Source organism: Parasteatoda tepidariorum, chromosome 5, assembly GCF_043381705.1.
Source record: "Parasteatoda tepidariorum isolate YZ-2023 chromosome 5, CAS_Ptep_4.0, whole genome shotgun sequence".
Lineage (NCBI taxonomy): Eukaryota > Metazoa > Arthropoda > Arachnida > Araneae > Theridiidae > Parasteatoda > Parasteatoda tepidariorum.
Window position 1 is genome coordinate 81,356,997 of NC_092208.1, and position 24,368 is coordinate 81,381,364.

At 29.2% G+C, this 24,368-nt stretch overlaps 1 protein-coding gene and 1 long non-coding RNA gene across 2 annotated transcripts in view; both read left to right on the forward strand.

The window, feature by feature from the left end:
- Positions 1–8,308: 8,308 nt before the first annotated feature.
- On the forward strand, positions 8,309–18,311 carry LOC122269683 (uncharacterized). The gene is made up of 2 exons (XR_006225325.2): positions 8,309–8,620; positions 15,415–18,311. It is a non-coding gene; the product is annotated as an uncharacterized lncRNA (long non-coding RNA).
- Positions 18,312–23,262: 4,951 nt separating this feature from the next.
- Positions 23,263–24,368, forward strand: part of LOC107456815 (dopamine D2-like receptor) — a 227,377-nt gene continuing 226,271 nt past the window's right edge. The window contains exon 1 of the mRNA XM_071180684.1: positions 23,263–23,429. The gene's annotated coding sequence lies outside the window, so the exon portion shown is untranslated. The remainder of the gene's footprint in view (positions 23,430–24,368) is intronic.

Below are 24,368 nucleotides of genomic sequence, written 5' to 3' on the forward strand. Positions count from 1 at the left end.
GTTGTTTTTAAAAAGAGGCTGTTACAAAGCAACAAAAATAAAATAACTGATAGGAAAGAATACACAAAAGTTTGCTACACTACACTAAATAAATTATTTATATTAAATAATCGAAATATAAATTTACAAAATATTTATTTGTTTTATATAATTTTTACATATAAAAATGAAAAGTTTTATAGCATTCAGCTAAGTTATGCTTTACAATACTTGCAATGTTCGAAATGCTTAAAAGATATCTACTTAAATCCTATAGGAAGGAATTCATACATTTTGATTCTATTTACAGTTTTCTATTAATCAAGTCACTGATTATTTAACCAAAAAATGTTACTGACTTATTCATCAAAAAGTTAAATTATTAATTTAACTCAGTAAAACTTAAAAGAGTAATCTACCACAAACGCATTAAATTTCAGATAATTTCTTTTATTAAGCATTTTTACCTAATATAAATCGGTGGGTTGAATAGTTCCAACCAACAGCATTAATTTTTAAATATTGTTGCTAAGCTATTTTTTCATCTATAATTTCTGCGACCATCTTCTAATAATTTCAGAAAATAATAATATATCAATGAAAGGATATGTTTGCATAAATGCTGGAAATAGTTAAGGGTAGAGGAGTCTCATCATTTTCTCTAATTCAACAATTAAAACTAGTAAAATTCTAATTAAAATTAGCAAATCTCTAAATAATCTACAACTGAAAAATGCAACGATAAACTCTTAAGTAAAATTGATTCCAACTTCTGAAGAATTTCAATTTTTTCAAAGATTTGAAACTCTTTTCTTTTTTTCTTTTTTTTGATTTGACTTTTCATTTAAAAAGTCAAGAATTTAGTCCTTACTAAATTAGGAACACTGTGGTATCAGTATCGATCGTAATTATAAATGTATCATTAAATTTAAAATTAAATTTTGAAACCCAACATTTTGTGACCACAAATTTAATGGAGTTTTTGTAATTAAATATCGAATGAAATATTGAAATTAGAATGAAATGACCTTAAACAATAAAATAAAAATTCAAGTAAAATTTACTCTTATACTATTATATATATACTAGTGGGCTGCGCCCCCTTCTCGCTAACGCTCGCCAACCCCCGAAAATTGCTACGCAATCTTATATGGTTTGCTTCGCAAACCAAGCTCACTTCGCTAGCTACTAACTTAGGTACATTGCAAATGCACAAAATTCTANATACTTTGCCGGTAACATATATATTTCAATTTTATCGAAAAGAAATGCCGTGAATTTTATAAAACCTTCTGATTGCGCAGTGCCCCAAATTTTTCGCAGTATCTCTTTTTGCTTTTCCTTACCTGAAAGACTTGAACTGAGTAGTAAAAGCAATTTGCCCTACAACTCTTCATAAATTTATAATAACTTAAGTAAATTTGGTTTTAGAACAGCATTTTCATACAAATAACATCTTTAAAAAAATTAAAAATGTCAGATAAGAAGTTCAACGTTCAAATTTTGAAATATTGGAAAATCAAAAATAATTTCATTTTCATTTCTTCATTTTAAATTCAAATTTTATTTTCAATGTATTAAAACGAATACTATTTTCTATGTCCAGAAATCAAATCCAAAAATTCTCGTCTTGGTTGCCTATAGCAACAGAGACACACGATGTCTTGTCATTCATTCAGTTTCTTTATATTTATTTTAAATTTTTTCGCTTTCTATGGCGAGGTAATTTGGCACTTTTTTAAACCTTCGCCATATATATAAATCGTCATTGCAGCCCAATTTACGTAACAATTTTTTCGACATTTTGTCTACCCCTCCTATTTTAAGGGTCAGGATTCCAAATACGTAAAAAAAAAATATGTTTATTCAGAGAAAGTACGTTTTTGTGTCTGATTTCACAACTTAGTTAATAGTTAGCGCTAATTAGTTAGCATGTCTGAAGTCACCCCCAGGAACCATTAAGATTGACTCTTAGTTCGTGAAAATCCTATCATTAGAACGAAAGTTATTACGGGTGATTAGTTTTTTTTTTTTTTTGCGGACTGTACACTGTTTAGGAAACGATATGATTTATTTCTCAAATTTTACTGAGAAATGTAGCCATTAATTCAACTAAACTGCAAAAAGTAATATTTTCAAAATAACTTCCATTTGCAACAGCAACGGAATGTAACCTTAAAGACAAATTAATGAACACATGTGCGCAAACCCTATAAGTTTAACTATTTCTGATTTTGCCAATTGTTTAATATTTTTGGGACGTTTATTTTTCCTTTAAACACAATTTAATTTACAATAAACTCCACAAATAAAAAAATCAAAGGATTATATGTTTTTATTTATATTACATTGAAATCGAAGTCCTTAAAAGAATAAAAACCGAATGGAGATAAAGTGTTTCCTATATGTGAAATGTTGCTCGGCATAAGGTTATCGTAATAAAGCAAACAAATTAAATGGTTACAAGCAAAATTACTTCACATCTACTTGCTTATTATTGCGTTGGGCATTATGTATTCTTAAATAGAGGTTATTTTTCAAATGCAACTACTTCGTTCAATGTGTAACGATTAAAGGATTAATAGAATGTGCTCACATAAAATTATAATAATTACATATTTTCTAAAGGAATGATTTTTTATCGACTTTTAAGAGGAAAAACTCTTAAAAATTAAGGAGAAGGACAGTGTAAGCCAATGAAAGCTGATTCTGAGGGGGGGGGGGAATAATTTGAGCACTGAAAGGAACTATTTTTCTACAGCACGAGCCCTTCACTGTGTACTTTCGAAGACTACCAATTTTCAACATTACTCATGATCTCATCCTTATTAATTTTCAGAATGCAAAATATGGCAATTCGAATGTAATTGTTTGCAAAAAATGGAAGTAAAGCGTGCTTCCCCCTTGACCTTCTATGCTGAATGATAATCTTCACAAAATAGTAAGATGTTTTTGATATTGTTTTGAAGTTGACAGGTGTAAAAAATAAGACATCTAAGGTATAAAATCAAGTTATGCTTTACGCCAAAAGAAACTTCATAAATGAAATTCCATTTCAACCTCATTTACATCTCATAAACTCAACCTCATGTATAGCTCAGCTATACTTTTAATTGAAATCGGGTGAAATTATTTACACCTCAAATATATTTATCTTCTTGAAATGTAGCTCGTTAGCTAGACATGTATCTCTCGAAAGGTAGATTTCAATCAACCTCAAACTAACCTCAAGGGAGAAAAAAAAAACTTCATACACCTTGATTATATACCTCGGAAAAAGGATTTTTTATCGTTGTTTTTTAAATCAAATTCAAATAAACCTCAAATCAACCTTAGTACCGCAAAACCTCTGGTGTACCTCAAAAACACTTATTTTTTGGGAATCAAAGACGGGAAATGTTTTGTATTTGATAAAATATTTTTATGTTTAACCATTTTCTATATTTTGTAATTAATGCTCACTTCCGCTAATGATTTTACATTTGCATAAATAATGTCATCGTAAAGTAATTAAAAAATATTAATTTAAATCCCTTATAACAAGAAAATTAAATTGGATTCAATGTTAAATGAAGCAAGGGCCAGAAGCGATCTTATTTTGCGAAACTAAAATTGCATTGCAGACTCAAGTGAGCAAAATCAAATAGCGAAACACGTTAAATCATCCGTAATACCGAAACGAAAAAGTAAAGAAAATGTACAAAAAGAAAATGAAAGATTACTAAGATGCTTCAAGTTATCTTAAAATTTACGTAATGGTTCTACCTAATATCCAGACACAGTTTCGCGTAATTAACAGTCTTGTTAAATTTATTTGCAATTTTTTGCAATTTAAGTTGAAGATTAAAACATTTTATGTATAATTGCCTCACTGATAAGCTCCATTAAATACACTTAAATATTAATCCAAAAAGTTGATACCTCCGAAATAAATTATTTATTATTCAATTGTCAAAGAATATCATATGCTGGTGCTAAAATATTTTCTTTTCTTATGCCAGTTGTTTGACCGCTAGGTCATTAAACCTCGCGCTCTTCAAAATTTATCCAATTTAATATTTATTGCTAGAGACATTTGCTTTGAATACAGTAAGTATGCAATCAATTTAGTTCAGTTTAAAACAATCAAAAAGTATAAACAACTGATTTGACTAGTGGAGCATTCATACATGCTACAAGAATTAATCAATATTACGAATATTTTACTACGTTTTTATTAATTTTTTTCAAGTTTATAAAGATGAAATCTTGAAAACAAATTTTCGAACGCTTTCCTACATGGATAAAAAAAAAATTTATAAAATTACCGAACTATATAGCAATGATATTTCTGATAAAAAAAAAATTATGCAGTTTCCAGAAACCAAATATACTCATTTGCTCATTTTTTCATTCATATGATAATGAATAACAGGGAATTCTGGTTTTCAAAATTATAGTTCTTATTACAACACATTTAATGAAATACACAAAATTGAAAATTAAATTCAACCAAGGAAATGATTTTTCTGCCATGCTCTAAGGTGTCATAATAAAAATTACTGAATTGTATCATGTAATACAAAATTATATTTTATTGTTAATTTTACCAAACTCCGTACCAATAAGCTTCGGTAAATATTACTGATCTTTTGTTCTTCCCGTAGAGCCAGAAAAACGGTAAATTTTACCATATTCCGGTAATTTTTACCATACTTTGTGGTAGCTAAAATGCTAGAAATGTAACTGTTACTGCGATGACAATGCAACTTTCAATTTTTCCCTAATCGATACAAAAAGAACTTACCTACTTTTTAAGAATTTCATTAGTAATCATCGTGAAATTCATTTCATTATCCTCGTTTATTCATTTACGATATTAAATTAGTCGTGAAGTAAGATTCCAATCCTTTTAAGATTATCTAGAGCTTTTAATTTTTTTTTAAATTTTAACTAGAGCTCTGTGATAAAAGACATTTCAAGTTTGTATCGATATACTGACTGCTAATAACAGAATTTATCCTCATGTTATTACCGATTTGAATTTATGGACAATTGGAAATCTGATCTGTTTTTGACGAGCGAAAGAGGTTTAAACTGTATCTGATTTCGTACAACAATGAAAGTTTTAACCATGTCCTGATAGTTACTAGCAGAGTTTATATCTGAATGGAAAATTTGATAGTTTATAATCCCCTAAAGTCATTAAAATCGGAATTCCAGTTCTGTTGATAATGCTAATTGGTGTTCTTACCACTACAGACCAAATTCTTTGTCAAATTATCTTCAAACAGAAATAATTCTCAATTGAATTTCTCATAATTTTCCGACTAGTAAAAGTGTTACACTTTCAATTAAAGCTTTATTTCTAATGAGAAGATAAGCTGCAACTATTTCCAGAAATCTGCAAGAAATAATTTTCATCGTTTAATTGTCAAATATAAAATTACTAGGAGGCTTCGCCCCCTGCTCACTGGCGCTCACCAACCCCCGGAACTGCTTTCACAGTTCATTTCGGATTGCTTCGCAATCCAATGCTCGCTTTTCTCACTTATTGGATACGTTCTTAACGTCTAGTTTTTGTACACTTTTTTGAATACTGAAGTTCCGAAAACTTTTCACTGTAGAAAATTCTAAATCTGTAATTTCAATATTAATTTGAAATTCCAAGCAGTTCACATATTTTTCTTAATCACACTATTCTAAATTTCAGCTGTTGAGAAAAGTAACTAGGTTCTATTGTTCGAGAAAGTCTTTCCCACCAGAGGGCTAAAGCCATGTGTTGTAAAACAATATGAAATAGTAGTCTGCCACTGAACGCCGGATGTAAAGCATCGGCTTTGATGAAGATAATTTTGTATTTTTAATTCTCTGAAGGGCGCCACCTTAATAATATGGAATTTGTAAAATAAATGTATATATTTTTGATTGTTGATGAAGCCCATCATTTTGTGTTTTCATCAGTGTTCAGAAGCAGAACAACTATAAGTTTTTTATTTTATCACAAAAATATAAAATGTATAAAAAACAAAGAAAAGAGTAAGAAAATGAGTATAGTCATAGAAAAAGTTAAAATTATAATATAGTATTTGTCTGTTAAAATAAAACTTTTTGTTTAAGTCATTGCTAACAATTCAAATTTCTCCGAGGCAATTCTAAAGTATAAATTAAGGTAGTATTGTTAAGTTGAAACACAATATTTTTAGTTTTGATGTCAACAATACAATTCAATTTTTCACAAAAACGATTGTTTCCATTGTTAAGTTCAATGTCAACAATTCAAATTTTTCTGAGGCAACTCTTAACCTCTAAATATTATTTTTTTTATGTACACATTTCTAAATGTCAGTATTCAACCACAAAACAACTTAAAGTCCTCAAATTTAGCATGAAGTTGTAAAATGTAATGAAAGAGGGTCATAGCAATAATGAAAGTAGAAGTAAAGTTAGTACTGTAAAATTAAAACAATATTTTTAATCAATGAGCCAAGTTCTTCAAGAAGCAGTTGTAGAAGTAGGTTGTTTATTTAAAACTTTTTATAGAATTTCTTTAAGAACACAATTGTTAATTTGGGCATTTGGCGATACAACACTTTTAGAATTGAAGGATTTGTTACGTCAAGCGCTCAGGTATCATAATTTTGATCTAGTTGCGCTTCTATGTCATTTTGATTTATGTTGCTAAGTTAACTTTCAAAAAATTCTATGGCTGGCAACAGCATTTTTATTTTTTAAGTTGTTTATTTTTATTTCTTTTAGAATTCGTTATTTTTTTAGCGAAATGTTTTTTAAACCTAACAGAATTCTTTGCCGACTGTTTTCTCTATGAATGAAGAAAATAAAGTAAATATTTAACTGTTGTGAAAAGAATCTTATTTAGTTGTACAAAGTACTTCAGCCAAAATTTGGGAGAAACGTAAGAGAATTATATATATTAGATCAGAAACACATCATTAATAGGCAGAATGCTTTGGTGTTTTCAAAACAAAGCAAACGTTGCCACCGCGGAAAGGAAATACAGCCAAAATTTGGGAGCCACGTAAGAGAATTATATATAATAGATTGTCAATCAAACGTTTGCCCACGCCACTTTCGGACTATCTATATAACTTAAATTTCAACTAAACCTCGGTATCTGTCGACTACTTAAACTACCATAGTTTTTAAAATGGCGCAAGAAAAACTTTTTCTCCATTTCATCACAAACATAAATTTTCAAGGACTTTCCATAAATAAACTAATCGACATGTAACACAAAAGAAGAAAAAAATTTTTTTTTATTGAACAGGACTAAAAAGGAGAAAAAAGTTCTGTTTTTGTCAGACAAAAGAGTGGGGAACACCATTTTCACGATTTACCAAACATCCACCGATTATTCGAAAGTAATATCAATCTACGTTTTTCATTATTAGTCTGACAAAAACGGAACTATTTCCTCACTTTTTGCTTACCTTAAAAACATTTCTAACTTACATATTAATAATTTCCATCTTACATATTTAAAAAATTCTAGCATACATATTATTTAATTTCCAGCAAAACATATAATCAAATTTCTAGCATATTTAAGGGGAGTCTGTAAAGCACATATCAATAATACGGAAACTGACCTTTTTTGATATACCTTCTCTAAGAAACCACTAATGATATGGGTTTTGAGATTTTTTGGAGATATTAGAGATTATATTAGTTGTATGCTGTGATATTATTTTAGAGTTAACCGGAATGCTGGTTGAGTCATGAGAGATTTTTGGTGAAACTATCTAAAAAATTTAAAGTTCTTAGATTATAATATTTAAAAAAAAAAATAAAAATCTGCCAAACATATTATTAACAGCTATATATATATATGCAAACATGTATATGCAAATACTCAGTGAAAAAAAAACTGAATCAATATTATTAATAATAATAGTTATAATTATTACCATTAATTGTTGCTGATAATTATGGCAATATAATTTAATTGCTGAGAAAAAGTACATTGAAAAATGTCGTTTATAGAATTATTGATATATGCCCTACCGACTACCCTTAAGCATATTTAACTGACATATTATTTGATTTCAAACTTACATATTAATTAACTTCTAACATACTAAAGCACGTTTAAGTCACATAATAATTAATTTCCGACTTACGTATTTCAAAACTTACAGATTAAATTACACTTGCATTTTTATTATTGTTTTCAATTTTACCTTTACAAAAAATATGGGTAAAATAAAATTAAAATAAAATTTGTATCAAAATTATGGAAACAAAGGTCAATGTTATGAATACAAACAATATACTGAATTAGGACATTGTTTAATTCAATGCCATATTTTTGGGGAGGAAGAATAACGATTCTAAACAATTATTTCATTTAAATTGCACTATATTTGAAATAACTAAATTGCCTTATTCCTTTTTTACATGAAAGGTCAGGGCAGCATAGCCTATTAATAAATTAATGAACTTATTAATTCGTTGCAGTGCGTAGATGTGGCACTATTTCCTGCTTCAGTTTAGAAACGACAATAAGCTTATTAAAGTTCTTCCTCTAATAGAGAAATAACGTGAACCTTTATTAGACGCATAGGTCGAACACTATGAAGTTATTTTTAAATTTGCACGCATTTTGCATCGTTTTCATATTAATATGCAGCATCTTGGAAATGTAAGTATATTACTCCGAATTATATAAAATATATTTACTAAATACGATTCAAAATATATAAAAGTTGCTGTAAAAAATATATAAAAGTTTCCCGAGCTTGCGCAGCATGAAAAGATAACTCTTAAATGTTCAATTTTCAACGATTTTTTTTTTCAAATTTTAAAATGATATTTTTTTCTTTAATTAAAAATTTCTCTAAAAAGTGTTTTTAATTTTAATTAATATTTCTGCAGTTATAGTAAGAAAACGAAAGGCAAAGAAACTATTTTTTTTTAATAAATGATTATATTTCCATGTATATTTAAACTAGGTTTACGAAAGTTAGTGGAGTTATTGCTTATGCAAAGTAATTGGTACAAGTCACAAGCTTATCGTTGTATTTTTTTGCATAATTTATTCATAATTAGTTCAAAATGCAGATAAAATAAGAAAAAAATTACGGAATAACGAAAGAAGAAAATTATTTTGAAAAAAATTTTATAAAAATCCGGGGAAAAAAATATATAATCTCTTCATCATCTCACACAATTATATCAGCAAAAAGGAGTGCTTTCTGAGATTGTATCAGTATATGCAAAGCTAAATATATCAATACAATAGTGTGAGGAGCAGTCAAAAAAAAATGTTTGAAACAAAGTAGAATAAAATACATTAAGTAACATGCATCACTTAAGAAACAGAAAGTAAAATGTAAAAAAAAACGGAACTAAATATAAAACATAATCTATAAGGGGAGTAGCGAATTCAAATAATCTTAAATGAACGGAAAAATTCTCAAGAATGATTTAAAATATTTTCGTAATAAGATTGCTAAATTGCAAAATATGAAAACAGAATTGCAAATTGAGGTCAAATCGTAAATAAAGGTATTTTGTCTTATAGCGTGTTCTTATACTACAGTATTGAAGCGCGCTTGATTTGTTAACTACCAGGAATGAGCCCAAAAATGGATGTGCTCCAACGAAATATTATACTGGATAGTTTGAGGAAGTTTGCAATTAACAAGTTTGAGAAGCGATGGCTCAGGGGATAAAGCGTTTGCCTTCCAATGAGGAGAACTGGGTTCGAATCCCAGTTGATACGAATTCCGCATCTGGCTTGCACCAACCACAGTGCTGACGTGAAATATCCTCAGTGGTAGGCGGATCATAGGTGAGAGTTCGCTTGCCATCAGGCTAACCGTGGGAGGCATCCATGTAACGCTAATGCATTGTAGCTCCATCAAAAAGTCCTCCACGAAGGCTAATTTCTCCCAATACTCGATCCAGGAGTTCCCTTGTCTTCTGGATTGGGTTCAAAATTACAAGGCTACGGAGTTGAACATTTGTAGTCGTAAACCCAGAAATTGGGTGTGTTGCCCAACGACGGTTATAAAATTAATATGTTCGATATTTAATTATGCAATTTTAACGATTTTATTTCAGAAAATTAACAATTATTTAAGAAAAAAAGAGAGAGAGCGAGAGAAAGAAGCATGAATTGCCTATTTTGCACATAATTTTATGCACAGGTTTGCCTGAAATGGATTTGCACATGGTAAAATTTATATAAACTAACAAAGAAGTTCTTAGTTAATTTATTTACAATAACATACAATTAGCTCAATGATTTAATGTAGAATTTAATTACTTTATTTTGGGTATCTATTGTTTATTGATTTTCTTAATTTTCTTTTTCTACTCAAAAAGTCTACAAAGGGGTTTTCTACAAAGATAATATTGTACCATAAGACAATATTAAATATCTAATGATAATAACTTAAAATAAACGCCCATACTCTGAAATATGATTGTAGAAGGAAAGAAAACATACGAAAGAAAAGATAATTTTATGTTGGAGGATTCTGAACGATGCCGTTGTCGTTTTTAAAAAATCTTGTTTTATAGTAGAAAATAAAATATGAGGAACGTGTGCGGATATAAACAAATAAGTACTTTTTCTTTATTAATTTAGCATTTTAATACAAAACTTCTTTATTTCAATGTATATTTACAAGCAAACCTAATTAGTTATAATAATTAAAAATAATTAGCAACGTCACTAAAATTCTCGAAATAAATTTTTTGGATTATTCTTATCTTATCATATAACAGTTCTTACTGTAATAATACATAATATAATATTTCTTGATATTTCTTAATAATATAATATAACATTTCTTAATATAATAATATAATGATTCTTAATATAATAATCTAGTAGTAATTAAAACTAATGATGTATATTTTAATCATACTTTAAACATTTACTCATTACGTTTTCATATTTATTGAATTGATAAGAAAAATTGATATGAAATAAAAAATTTTGAAAATATAAGAGCACAGCAATTTGTTCATATACAAATAAATTTCAACATAAAGCATCCATCATTTTACAACAGATTACTAGACAACGAAGAAATTTTGGATACAAGCACGAGAGCCCGCTGTTGCGTAGAAAATAAATTATAACGCAAGTGGCAGCGTGCGTTTACCCATCTCAACTTTATACAGAGTGACTTTAATGTAAGCACCCAACCTTTGAATTGTGTTACATTTGAGTGTAAAGGTGGAGCTAAATGATGGTTTCATTTGAAGAAACAGCATTTGAGTGCGATGTTTGCTTAGAGAATTAAATGTATACGTTTCCCTCATCTGAAGAAAAATAAATCAATAATACATGTAACTATACTCTGTCTCAAGTTGAGAAAAAAAAATTGGGCATAGGATTTCAGTAATCATCCGCGATTGCGTATAGTTCCGTTTTTTACCAACCATACAAATATGCATTAAATAATTTAAAAACTTTTAAAAGTAAAACACGACAGACAAAAATTTAATTCATACTATCTTTGATGGAAGTGCTCTCCATAAGTGGCCGAAAATATTCATATAGTGGAAAATATCTAAATTCATTACCGTTCCTTTCTTGCCGCTAATAATTGGATGAAACAATTAACAGTTTCCAAGAAATTAATATGAATCGTAGTAAAAATCCAATTTATTAAACAATAGTTCGTGAGTATTATTAACAATGGCCATCATATATAATTATAAATTATCAAAATAAATCCCTTAAGGGGATCAAGAAAATATAATTTCAACATGAAGACGTTTTTTTAGCATTTCCTTAAAATTACATTTAAAAAAAAAACGGTTAGGATAGCTGCGACTGGAGCGCCCAAAAGGGCACTTCCAGTCGCCACAAATTCTTGAATTAAAAAGTGAATACAATTTTTCCTAATGGACACAGGAGAGACATGGTTAGGAGATTCAAAATTGGCAAATTATCAAAATATAACATAGCTAACCAGCATATCAATATTGGGTTTAAATGAATACCTTGGCGATCACGAGTCGCCAACAAATTTATGAGAATTATTACATTAATGCAACTGGTTTAGCGGTTAGAAATTTAGAATAAAAAGTTCTAAATAAACTTTTGTTTTTGATAGTAATGAAATAAAAAGCATCCGTTACATTGATCTATACGAGAAGAAATAAATATTTTATGTTCGCTTTAAAATATTAAGTCTTTGATTTATTTTAAATATAATTCAATTAATAAAAATAAGCTTAAGTAATTAGATATATTTAAAATGATAGGAAATAAATATGTAATGCCAATTGTGGCATCACACTATCTTTTACGATACATATCGCAAAATTATTTGAAAAATGTTGTAGGTTCGAAGTGTTACTGGAATCCTAGACTTGGCGACGTAGTTTCGATAAACACTTGCCTTAATTGAAGCACTGAAAAGGGCACGTCTTATGCTGACATGCCCTTAACAAATTAAATGCGAGATAAGGAATTTTTTCTTTTCTGTCACTGCAGAAGAAAATAGGCAGCAAGAAAGAATAATTATTATATTTTCACTAGTTTCTTAAAATGCGAATAGAAAGAAGTATATTTGTAACGATTTTTAGATTACTAATTCTTATTACTTGCTAATTGATCATTCAATAAGTTTTGATTTTATTTTTATATTGCAAAAGTCGTTGAACAACCGACCTAATTTTTTGGGTTTACGACTGCTAATATTCAACTTCATATCCTTGTAAAGTTGAACCCAATCCAGAAGACAAAGGAACTCCTGGATCAAGTATTAGGGGAAATTTGCCTTCGTGGAGGACTTTTTGATGGAACTAACTCGCATTAGCATTACATGGAGAGGAAGACCACGAGAACCTCCCACGGTTATCCTGACGGCAAAAGGACTCTAACTCGCGAACAGTCTACCTCTAAGTATAGTTTACATCAGCACTGTGGTCGGTGCTAGTCGGGAGTGGAATTCGTATCAACCAGTCATCCCATCAATATCCATCAACCACTGAAGATATTTCACGTTAGCACGGTGGCCGGCTCAACCCGGAAGCAGATCTGTATCGACCAGCCATCAGTGGTTTTCGAACCCGGTTCACTTATTGAAACGCGAACGCTCTATCCCCTGAGCCATACGGATCAATAAGTTTTGATTGCCTTATTTGACGCGATTTAAAAAAGCATGCAAAAAATAGGCTGAGCAACGCTTTTTAAAGAGTTACTGATGTTCGCATACGTTCGCCCTGGGAACTTGCTGTCTATTTGGCTCACACTTAGGTTTAAATAGGCTCTCTGTATAGGAATTAGGTTTTTTTTTTAGCTTGCAACAGAGTATAATATTTTTTACTCTTTATTTTTAAATATGTATCTCGTGTCTCAACGAAAGATACTTAGAGATTATGCCTATATATTCATATGCAATTTTCATATTTATAAATATCAAAGGTACTTTTATGCTGTAGAAGTGATTAAGGAAACGTGGGGTTAAAGTGTTTTTTTTTTTTTTTTTTGGAAAAAATTGTCCAAAAAAAAGAGTTTTTGGTTTAAGGAAAACGCAATAAACCACTATGAGAAGTATAAAAGCGATGGATCTCAATGCGTTGAAATATCAGAAAAAAAAAGAAAAAACGGAAAAATGCAAAGAAAATATCAATTAAAAAATTAGTTGTAAATTAACAAATCAAGGCTCGAGATACAGCCCATCTGGTCGCTATTAACCAGCATGTTGTATTCGAATGTTCAAAATCAAAGTTCGGTGCTTGTAACACTCAGGTTACACGGATAAGCACACAAAAATTCATGGAAAATAACCATAGACAGCTTCAAAACAATTTTGCCTCATTGTATAATTGGGTCATTTTTAAAATAGAGAGGCATTTACAAAATGTTTGCTGAAAAAATAAATATTCAAAACACTGGTTATAAAAATTTAAATTTAGATTGGAATGCTTACAAAACAGCTGTGCACATATTGATGTGGAGCATAACATTTATAAAAAAATAAATAAACTTTAACTTGATTCTGCATTAAGTTCTCCTTTGTTGCCAATGTTCAAAAATTTTTAAATAAAAAATAAGTTACCTAAGTAAACATTTCAGTTTTTGCACTTACTTTATTGTTAGCAACATGTAGAATCAATCATTTTTCTTTATCATTATTTTTAATATTAAAGATAAAAATATTTAATCTGCTACTTTAATGAAAAAAAAGATAAGCTTTTTTTTTTAAATCTAGTATTTTATATGTATAAAGTTACTATTCTAGTAAATCTAGTCTAGTCTAGTCTTATTTCTAGTAAGTTAATATTTAAAAAAATTTACCTAACTTAGGCTATAGTCAAATGTACTCAATACATCGCTAAAATTCTTTTTGTTAAAGTATACAGTGAAAGAAAGTTTAATGAATGGTAAGTAACAGAGAGGAAAACTGTTGGCAGAGTGACATTTTAAATGTTCTTGTACTGCAAATTTCAGAATTTTAATCATAAAGTAAAACATTCCCTCAACAACTAGTTGTAAGTCAGGGACGTCATAGAGGTTAATGCTCCTTAATTTCGAAACCAACGGCATGATTGTAGAAATACGGTCAGCACTGCGCACAGACAGCCTTTACACCCCAGACAAGTTAGTACCCATTGATATGAAGCTGAATTAATTCGCATGAACAACCCAAAGACTAGATATTTTTTTAACATTTTCAACAACATTTTATGACAATGCTCTTCACATTTCCAATCACATTTTTCAATAGTATTTAAGTAAAAGAATTTAAATTTAAAATGATAAACAAGTATGTTGTTATTCGACTTGAATATGTTAAGTCGTTACGTTAAAAATTCAACTAAGCAATCATTAAAAAATGCCCTGACTGAAGATTAATTTTTAATTCACACTCTTAAACTTTTTATTATTATTCCGAAAACGTAAGCCAAATACGGAAAACCTAACACTGAAATAAAAAACTAAATATTAGAAATCAAAAGGTAATAAAATATATTTCAAATGAACTGCAAATTTCCATCAGAAATGTTTAGAAGAAAGCCACTAGCAATATAAAGTCTGATTAACATTTAACAATTAACAGGGAATTAATAAACCACATCTACTTTTTCTTAAAAAGCCCACCTGTGTTGACATTCGACTCAGGCGTATGAGAGCAGATTTGTTGGCCACTCTTTCAGGGGCACCATATTAGGTGGACCAACGTTTCTCCCACAACAGTAAGGACAGATAGTACAGAGAAAGAATGAACGTTCATGCCATGTCCGGGATTCGAACCCAGAACCTTTCTGATGCAAGGCCAGTTCCCTGACCCTTGCACAGCCCGGTAAATTTGTGATTGTTTTTCGATTGTGGAAAAAGACGAGTAACCAGGATTAAAATCCAATCCTTAGTACGAAAAAAAAAAGTTTTTCCAAAGTTTCATTGCTTTAAATTTTTGAATTGAGTAATTTAAAACTTACAAAACAATTTTTTTTCCTTAATAGCTATGGCAAAGGAGGTTCAAGTATGAGAAGAGGTGCTCTGGTGGTAAGACGTCAGAAACCAAGCAGCAATAAGAAAATAGGACCAGAGCCAAGCAATAACGGCCGATCTACCAACACCAAGTCAGCCATCGTCACTAATCTATCAACCGGTTCTAAGAGCAAAACCAAAAGGAAGGGTTCAAGAAAAAATGATTTTAAGAGTAAGAAACTTACTACCATCTTACCTCAACATCTCAAAACTGGCAGTGAGATGAAAGAACAGGAGAGATTCGCGAAGATATAAGTTGACTTGAATTTGACACTTTCAGTGGCATCCATTTTGAATCCTCTAAACTTGTTATAAATAAAACTTCGAAACAAACTTTTAAAAAAGTTCTTCTAAACTTCTCAGTTGATTAAAATTCTAGTAGTTATATCTTATTTTTAATGAAGTTTTCAAGTAACTTGCATTAACAAAAAAGTGAAAAACGTAATGTCAAATAATGTGGGAATATTTCTTTTAAATATATTATTTATTTTATATTTGAAATATGTATTCAATTGTTAAAGAGTTGTTGCAGATTTTAGTTATAACTGGTATCTCCAAATTAAGGTTGACGGACCGAAACAGCGACAGATATATGGCCCAAAAAAGCAGTGCTGGCTTGTCATGTATCCGGTTTCGATGCATATTCAAATTATTTCTTTAAAAATAATAATAATAATTAAAAATACACTATAATAAATAATATCAACATTTTAACTCTAATAAATTGGATAAAGTTCTTTTTAAATGTTTGATGAGAGAAGTACTCTCATACCAAATGAACGTACCGTAGATACATCACCCTCCAGCTAAATTTGAGAAGGTACTACAGCATTTTGATATGAAAAGATATGTGTTTAAAAAAATAAGTGGAAAAGCTCAAGCATGGGAAAGGCATGAGAATCAAAATGATTTTATAACTAGCTCAAAATTGAAATAGTTAAACATTTCTAAAAAATAAATAGTTTTGGAAATCTGGGGTAGAGGTGATCTTGCTTCCACAAACGACTTTTCTGGTTTAATTTTGGTCCTTGGGACTTACTAGAACAGTTAGTATGTCACTTCATCAATAAAGTTCGAAGGCCCTTAATTAGTAATTTCACCGATACCATAAATTCTAATAAGAGTAAAGGATATTCACTCTCAACAATTACTTAGAATATAAGTTTTAGATCTTGTTTGTTAGGGTCCCCTTCAGACAGAAAGAGGATTCAATATTCTTTATGTTTTTCTACGGAATTATGTTTCCCAAATTTCTTCACTTATTAAAAAATTTATATTTTTTTTAACAATTTTTGTTTAATTTTACTTATTGAAATTTTTTATACTAAACTATGTACCAAATTTTAGAACAATCAGTATTAGTCATGCATTACTCTTTTTTTTCAATATAATAAAAAAAGGCGTGCTCGAGAGCTGAAAAAAGCGTTGATGAGAGCTAGGAAAGATGTAAAATTAAAAGAATGTGTAAAAGACGTGTCGTCGTACGTTTTTTTTAAAAGCATAATTACAATTTAGCTTCAGTAAATTTTTCTTTTGCATGTTACTTATTTCAATTTAAAAAAATTTTATTTCCGCCACCCATTATTGACTAAAATTATTTTTTTGAAAGGTAAATAGTTTTAAAGAGTTTTAATAATTGATTTACGGGAGAACATCTCGCAAATATGTCTAACTTAGTAGCGAGTGGAGCAAGCAAGGTTTGCAAAGCAAATAGTATACGATTGCTTAGGGTTGGGTAGTGTCAGCGATTATGTAAGAAACTCATTAGTTATTTATAACTTACTTTAAAAATAAGAAAATTACGGACAAATAATAAATGGAGAAAAATGAATTTATTTCCCGTCTGAATGGGATACAAAAATCATTAAGCAATTGCAGTAAAAATAATAACACAGTAGATTAATATATTTAAATAAGTAGTTACAGAATTTTGAAAATAAATCTCGAGTTATAAGCATGAAGAACCAAAGGCCAGTCAAAAGTTAGATACTTAAACTACCTCAAGATTTAACAAGCATTATTTTTTTTTATTCTGTTTGGCCTAACAAAAAATAGTTATTTTTCCAGTTTTTTATTGTCTAGTTTTACAGTATTTTATCTTACGGAGAAAGACAATTTGTAACTTAACCACTGTAAATCTGTTGTCAAATATAAGAGGCTAAAAGAGGGGAGAAAGGTCACTAAACTATATCATTTCTACAAATTAGCTCAAAATGTCAAATTAGAGATAATTGCTAGTTACTTTTCTTGATCATAACAAAGCTATATACTTGTAAGATTTCTAATAAAATTATGCTGAAAAGTTTAATAAGTCTTGGTAGTAACTGATTAAGTAAGTAAGTAATGGCAGTATTTTCAACTAGCGAAGATAATCCGATAACATCTGGTTGTCATTAGCTTTAAATAAATAAAAAAATTATAACAGTATTTACCAGTAAATCAAATATTTTTTACTTTATTGATCATTTCATTCCGTTCTAAATTTAATTCCCATTTCTTAAAGATATCTACAATAACTTTAAATTAATATACTGTGTAGACCAATGCATTTTTTTAAGTATGTATTCAATACAAATTTCAGGGTGAAATATTTACTAAGGTGGGTCTATTCAGTGATCAGAATCATCCCATTTGTTGGTCTAAAATCCAACAATAAATGGTTAAAATGCATATTTTTATGTACTATAAGCAGATGTCATGGAAAGTGATAGAAAAAGTGGAACGTTCAAATGTTTTCTATTAAGTAATTCTGTAAGATGGAGTCACTTTATATAGGTCATGTAAGCTTGTCTTTAGTATTTTAGTTGTATTTTTATTTTAATATATTTTGTATGTTTACTTAAGATTAATAAAAGCTATAATGATGCAATTATTTTCATATTTTATGCCTTTGCTTCAAATTAATAAAAGTCAAAATAATGATTACCTACAGTTTAAATATTTATCCTTAATTTAATTACATTTATTTACGTTTTAATCACTTTTTTTTAATATTATTCTCCGCTATTACTACGTTTTTCATTTTGTTAATTTTTCAAAATCAGAGTATTAAATTTAAAAATGCATAATTTTCTATATTTGAACATTATTGAAATATATTACTCTATGGCGCAACACTTTATCAACTTGACGTATTCGAACGAAAAGAAACGTCATCGCAACCTTTCATTTGTCGAAGTTTACGATCGAGAGAATATGTATGAATTTAACTGTTTCACTGCGACGGAAGATAATTCTTCTTCCAGGAATATTCGCTGTGTTCTATCGTTGTATTAGTAAATGCGGCGGTTATTGATTGTAATTGATTATTAGTTTTCAAAGTAAAATAAACAAGTTTTAAAGGAATTTGTGTTTTGCTTCAATTTTAGTGATGCGGTGGAAATCTAAGCGCAGAGGGGAAGGGAGGAGAAAAGACGCGTCATTACCAAGATGAAAGTGTTAAGGAGTATGAAAAATTGAAATCAGCAATAGCTTAACTTTTAAACAACCTACGTAATGTTGTAAATTATTCTTTTTGAAACAAGAAATGCTAGTGACATAAGCATAGGAGGACCATCGTAAGGCAGTTAAAAATTTGTTAATACGAGCTAATAAATTTCTGTCAGACAACGTAACCCTCCTATTACCAAATCCACGATATTATTATAAACTTTGCGATTTAATTGGTGCAGACAGTAATGCGACAGTATTGCTTTGAAGAGAAAAAAACTGGCATTGTGATATATTCAATGGCGCTACAAATTCTCCTTAGATGGCTTAGATTGGTGGCAATCTTACTGTCACAATCTGAAATATAAAAAGGAAGATATATATATATATATATATATGTCATATATATATATGTTATATATATATATGTTATATATATATATGTTATATATATATATGTATATAAGTTCAAAATGTAGAATAAAACAAAGAAAAATTATAGACATATGAAAAAAAAAGAAAAAAAAAGGGGGGGAAATAATAAGTAAAAAAATAACAAACAACAATTTAAAAAAAATAATAAATAAATAAATAAGTAATCGTGTGGGCTGATGCAAAGATTATATTTTTTTTCCGGTTTTTTAAGTAAAATTTCATCCTTTTTTTTTTCTTTTTCTAAACTGTTGTTTGTTATTTTTTTATTTATTACTTACCCCCTCCCCTTTTTTCTTCATATGTCTATAATTTTTCTTTTTTTTATTCTACATTTTGAACTTATCTAATGAGTTCTGATTACTTGCAGCTTAAGCGCAATAAATGATATATATATATATATATCACTTATTGCGCTTNGATCACGATTTAACTAACGATTTATAAAGGATTAAGTCAATCATGTTGGCCCAAAACTGAGATCAAGATTCGCATTATCGTGGTTAAGATTAATTGACAAAATACTTTTATATATATATATATATTGAACAATGTTTCCTTTCACAATAAGAGCATTCTGGAGTTCGATTACTTATTATTCAACAGGACAATGTTCCTGTGCATACTTAAAACTAGACTTTTGATCTAGATTATCGTGTACTATCGATTCACCAGTTTAAAGCCGGGAGGACCTGCAATTGGTTGAAAAATTGCTGGGTATACTAGCCAAAACAGTGCATGCAGGCGGAAGGTAGAACTATTCTGCACTGCGAAGCTTCACAAAAGTAATTTCTTCTGAATAGACTAATATTGTGTTGAACTATTTACTAAAACCATGCAGAATAAGGTTAATGAGATTATTTTTTGAAAAAAGGGACAACTTTTTAATAATTAAACATTAATTTGATATTATGTTTAGAGGGCCTATCTTTTTAAAATAACTCTCTTCCACAAATTTTATTTTCCTGATATTTCATATGATTTGTATATTGCTTATGCATTCCATGTTTCTCAACATGACTTTCGTTTTTACTGATGGACCTATCATTTCAATACCATCTGCGATCAAGAAACTAGAGGGAAAAAATCGAGATTATTATGTAAGCGAAAAATTCAAAATAAATCAATAATAAAGCAACCCTGAGCATGTTTAAATCACTAAAGATCTACCAATAATTTTTATAGACTTATTGGTTATATAGTTTAATATCTGAAGATTTAAATACTGTCATACTGAGAAAAGCTAAAGGTTTAAAAAAATGCTATGTACACCGAGAAAAATGCACAGTTAAAACTACCAGATTATTGTAAATTTTACCGTGTTTCTGGGTCTGTGGGAGCATCGAAAAGCACGGTAATTTTCGACGAAGGGCTTTGGCAACGACTTTAAGTAAAATTAACTATATAGTTTTATTAACATGCTGTATGGTAGTAAATGTGGTAAAATTAATTGACTGGGTCATGATACCTTGGAGTATGGCCTAAACTAAAACAACTTATTTAATTTAAATTTAGTTTTCTTATTTGTATTTTTACAAAATTTGTGGTAATAAGAACTGTAATTTTGAAGACAAGAATTTATTTTAAAACTTTTACTTTGAGAATGGAAAAATTACCGAATAGTTTTGTTTAATTACCAAAATTATGTTTTTTTGCCAGAAATTTCTTTATAATACAAGTACAGTAATTTTACCATAATTTCTTTCTCCTCTCACTTAAGATAAAAGAACTAACCATGCTATGAATTCTTTTTAATACAAAAACATAATTTTAAAAAAAAAGAATGGCAAACTAAGTTTGACGTGTTTTCTGAATCCAACATTGAAAGATCTCAAAATAAAAACTAGCATTGAATTGCATTGATTCTTTATTTCATTGAACAAATGCAAAGGATTTACGAATTTTTTTTAAGGGCTGTGAGATCCTAGAAATTTAGCTTGTCAAGAAAATAAGAAAACAAAACAAAGAAATACTCAGTCGGAAATAAATAAAATCACTTTGACACTTTGAATTTGCAAAACCCATATTCATTTGAATAAAATAAATTTTGAAGGATATTTTAAATTAAGATTGAACGAGTCAATTCCCAAACCAGCAAAAACTTAAAATAAAAAGACCCCAAGAAGTCTTCTTTGGAACAGAAATAGCACTTCCAATAATTTGCTCAGATATCAAATTCGAGTCAACAGCTTAAAAAAAAAACTTACTATTGCAAAAAAAACGCAAGACATCGAGATCTCGATTTAACTAACGATTTAGATACGATTAAGCCGATCGTGTTTTCCACAAAACTGCGATCAAGATAAGCTTTATCTTGGTTCAGATTGATTTAAAAAAAAGATCTCGAGTAGTCTCCAAGGAATATAAATTGCACAATGTTTTGTTCAGATGTTTAATTAGAGACAACAGCTTAAAGTAATGCTGACTTTTGCAAAGAATAAGCAGAAAATCCAGATCACGATTTAACTAACGATTTATAAAGGATTAAGTCAATCATGTTGGCCCAAAACTGAGATCAAGATTCGCATTATCGTGGTTAAGATTAATTGACAAAATACTTTTCGGAACAGAAATGGTTTTTCCAATTTTTTGTTCAAATATCTCATTGGAGAGAACACCTTAAAGAAATACTGACTATTGCAAAGAATAGATAGAAAATCGATATCATGATTTAGCTTATAATTCAGATACGATTAAGTCAATCGTTTTGGCCCAAAACTATGATCAAGATTCACTTTATTGCGATTATGTTTAATTTAAGTAGTATCAACAAAGATACCAGAAAAAAATTATTTATTTGAGCATCGTGTTGGATATATTCCCGTTGGCCAAAAACCGAGACCAAAAGTTTGATCATGAGTAATTGAAGATAATCTATTATCTACGAAGAAATTAAAAAGATTCATTAATTTGAGCATTAACGCAGTTGTGTTGACCCAAAGCAGACTCTTCAAAGTGCAAAAGTGGAACTAAAGAAAAAATAATATCAATAAAAGTTCGTCAATTCCATCATCCAAAAGTTGATCCTAAACTGAGGCCAAAAGTTTGACTCTTCAGTGTGACTATGAGTGATTGAAGAGAATCTATTATCAACAAAGTTATTAGAAAGATTCATTAATTTGAGCATTGACGTATTTCTGTTGGCCCAAAACAGACTCTTAAATGTGGAAACAAAGGATTGAAAAGAATCTAATATCAACAAAAAACCATTAATTTTGACATCAATGTGAACAACGTGGCTCGTTGGCCCATGAAAGAGAACAAGAGTTCGGTTCGGCTCACCAATGTAGAAAAAAATAATTAAAGAATATATAGTATCTATGCAGGTATTAAAATGATATTTGAAGCTAAGATGCAGCCCATATAGCACCTACGCATCAGATATGGCTCCGTTACAGCAAATGTGGCATTGCTATATTTGGAACATTAGATAACATAGATGTAACTAAATTAATGTAGGTATTCGAATGATACTTGATGCTAAGGGGCAGCCCATACGGCACCTAAGCATCAAATATGGCACCGTTACAGCAAATGCGTCATTACTATATTTGGGGCATTAGATAACATATGCGTAATTAAATTAATAAACCAAGCACAGAATACTTTCCTCATAATTCCCAGTTCCCCAACGGGACAGTTAAGTTTCAAATTTTACTCGATTATTTTATATAAAATTCTAAATCCAAATAATAATTCAATTTTCCTCCATTCAAAGCCAAAGTATGGATGAAGAATTTGCGCGATCGGTCCAGAAAGTATATAAATTGATTATAAAAGCGAGTGTGTCGAGATCTGCAGAGAGAGAATTTCTCCCTTTGTCATCCCTGCTGAGTCAAAGTTTTCGAAAAGTAGGCTCTCCGCTACTTCCGACCAATTAAATCTCTCTTTCCTAAGAGTTTTGCATCCCGGACAGAAGATCCTGATTCAAGGAACTCGAATCCAGGAGAGGGCGCTTCCAGTCTCCCGGATATATCCGGCAGTATGGTAGCCTCCTAAGCTGTTGCTTGGATGGCTTTATATCTAACCGGATCTTCCGAGGAGTGAGCAGAAGATCTTCGTAATAATGTCCTCGCTTCGTCAAAAAGGCATGCATGGCTTTTAGAAAGCGTGGTATTTATTCAAGGTGAGTGAAAGTTGCTATTTTTGTTTCACCGAGTTTTTAATTAAATATTTAAAAAAATTTTTTTTTGCAGTTAAAAATAATTTATCCAATTTTTAAAGGGGATTAAACACTTAAAAATGTATATTAAATTTAATTAAAAAGTTCTATACTGTAACTACTATCCAATTTGTGTGACATCATTCCATAATTTTTTTAAAAATATTTTTTTAAAGTAAGAAAAACAGTGTTTTTTTTTCCAAGGTGAGGGAAATTGGATCTCTACAATGCTGTTGCCGCTTCAACAAGTTCCATTTTAACCAAATATTCAAAACATTTTTTTTAATTGCTGGAAATCATACACCGAGTTTTTAAAGAGGAATTAAAACAAAATTATATCAATTTTAAAAGGTACTATAATAAAACTTCTATCAAAATTGTGCGAAATCAACCCACAATATTTATTTTTTTTAAAGTAAAAAATTAGTTTTATTCAAGATGGTTGAACTATGCTCATCTCAATGCTATTCCCGTTTTAACCGAGCTGCATTTCAACTAATTATTTAAAAAAAAAAATTTATTGTTAGAAATGATTTATCAAATTGACACATGGAGTGAAATAAAAAATATATTAATTTTAAATAAAAATAACTATAGTTCAATTATTTTTCAAAATTTTGTGGAATAATTCCGAAATTTATATGAATGTTATTAGATGCTAATAGTAAGTAAACAATTTTAAGTTCTGAGTTAAAATTTAACTAAGTTAAAATATTATTAAGTTTAAACTTAAAAAGTTTTAATGTCACTGTTTGAAATGATATAAAATTGATAATTTATATAATTTTTAAGGAAAAATATATTTGAAAAGGCTATTTTAAGCATGGTGAAAGAAATATGTGCGTAATAATTTTGTTTTAACCTGCTTAATTTTCATCAGTACATTTCAGTTTTTTTAAAACA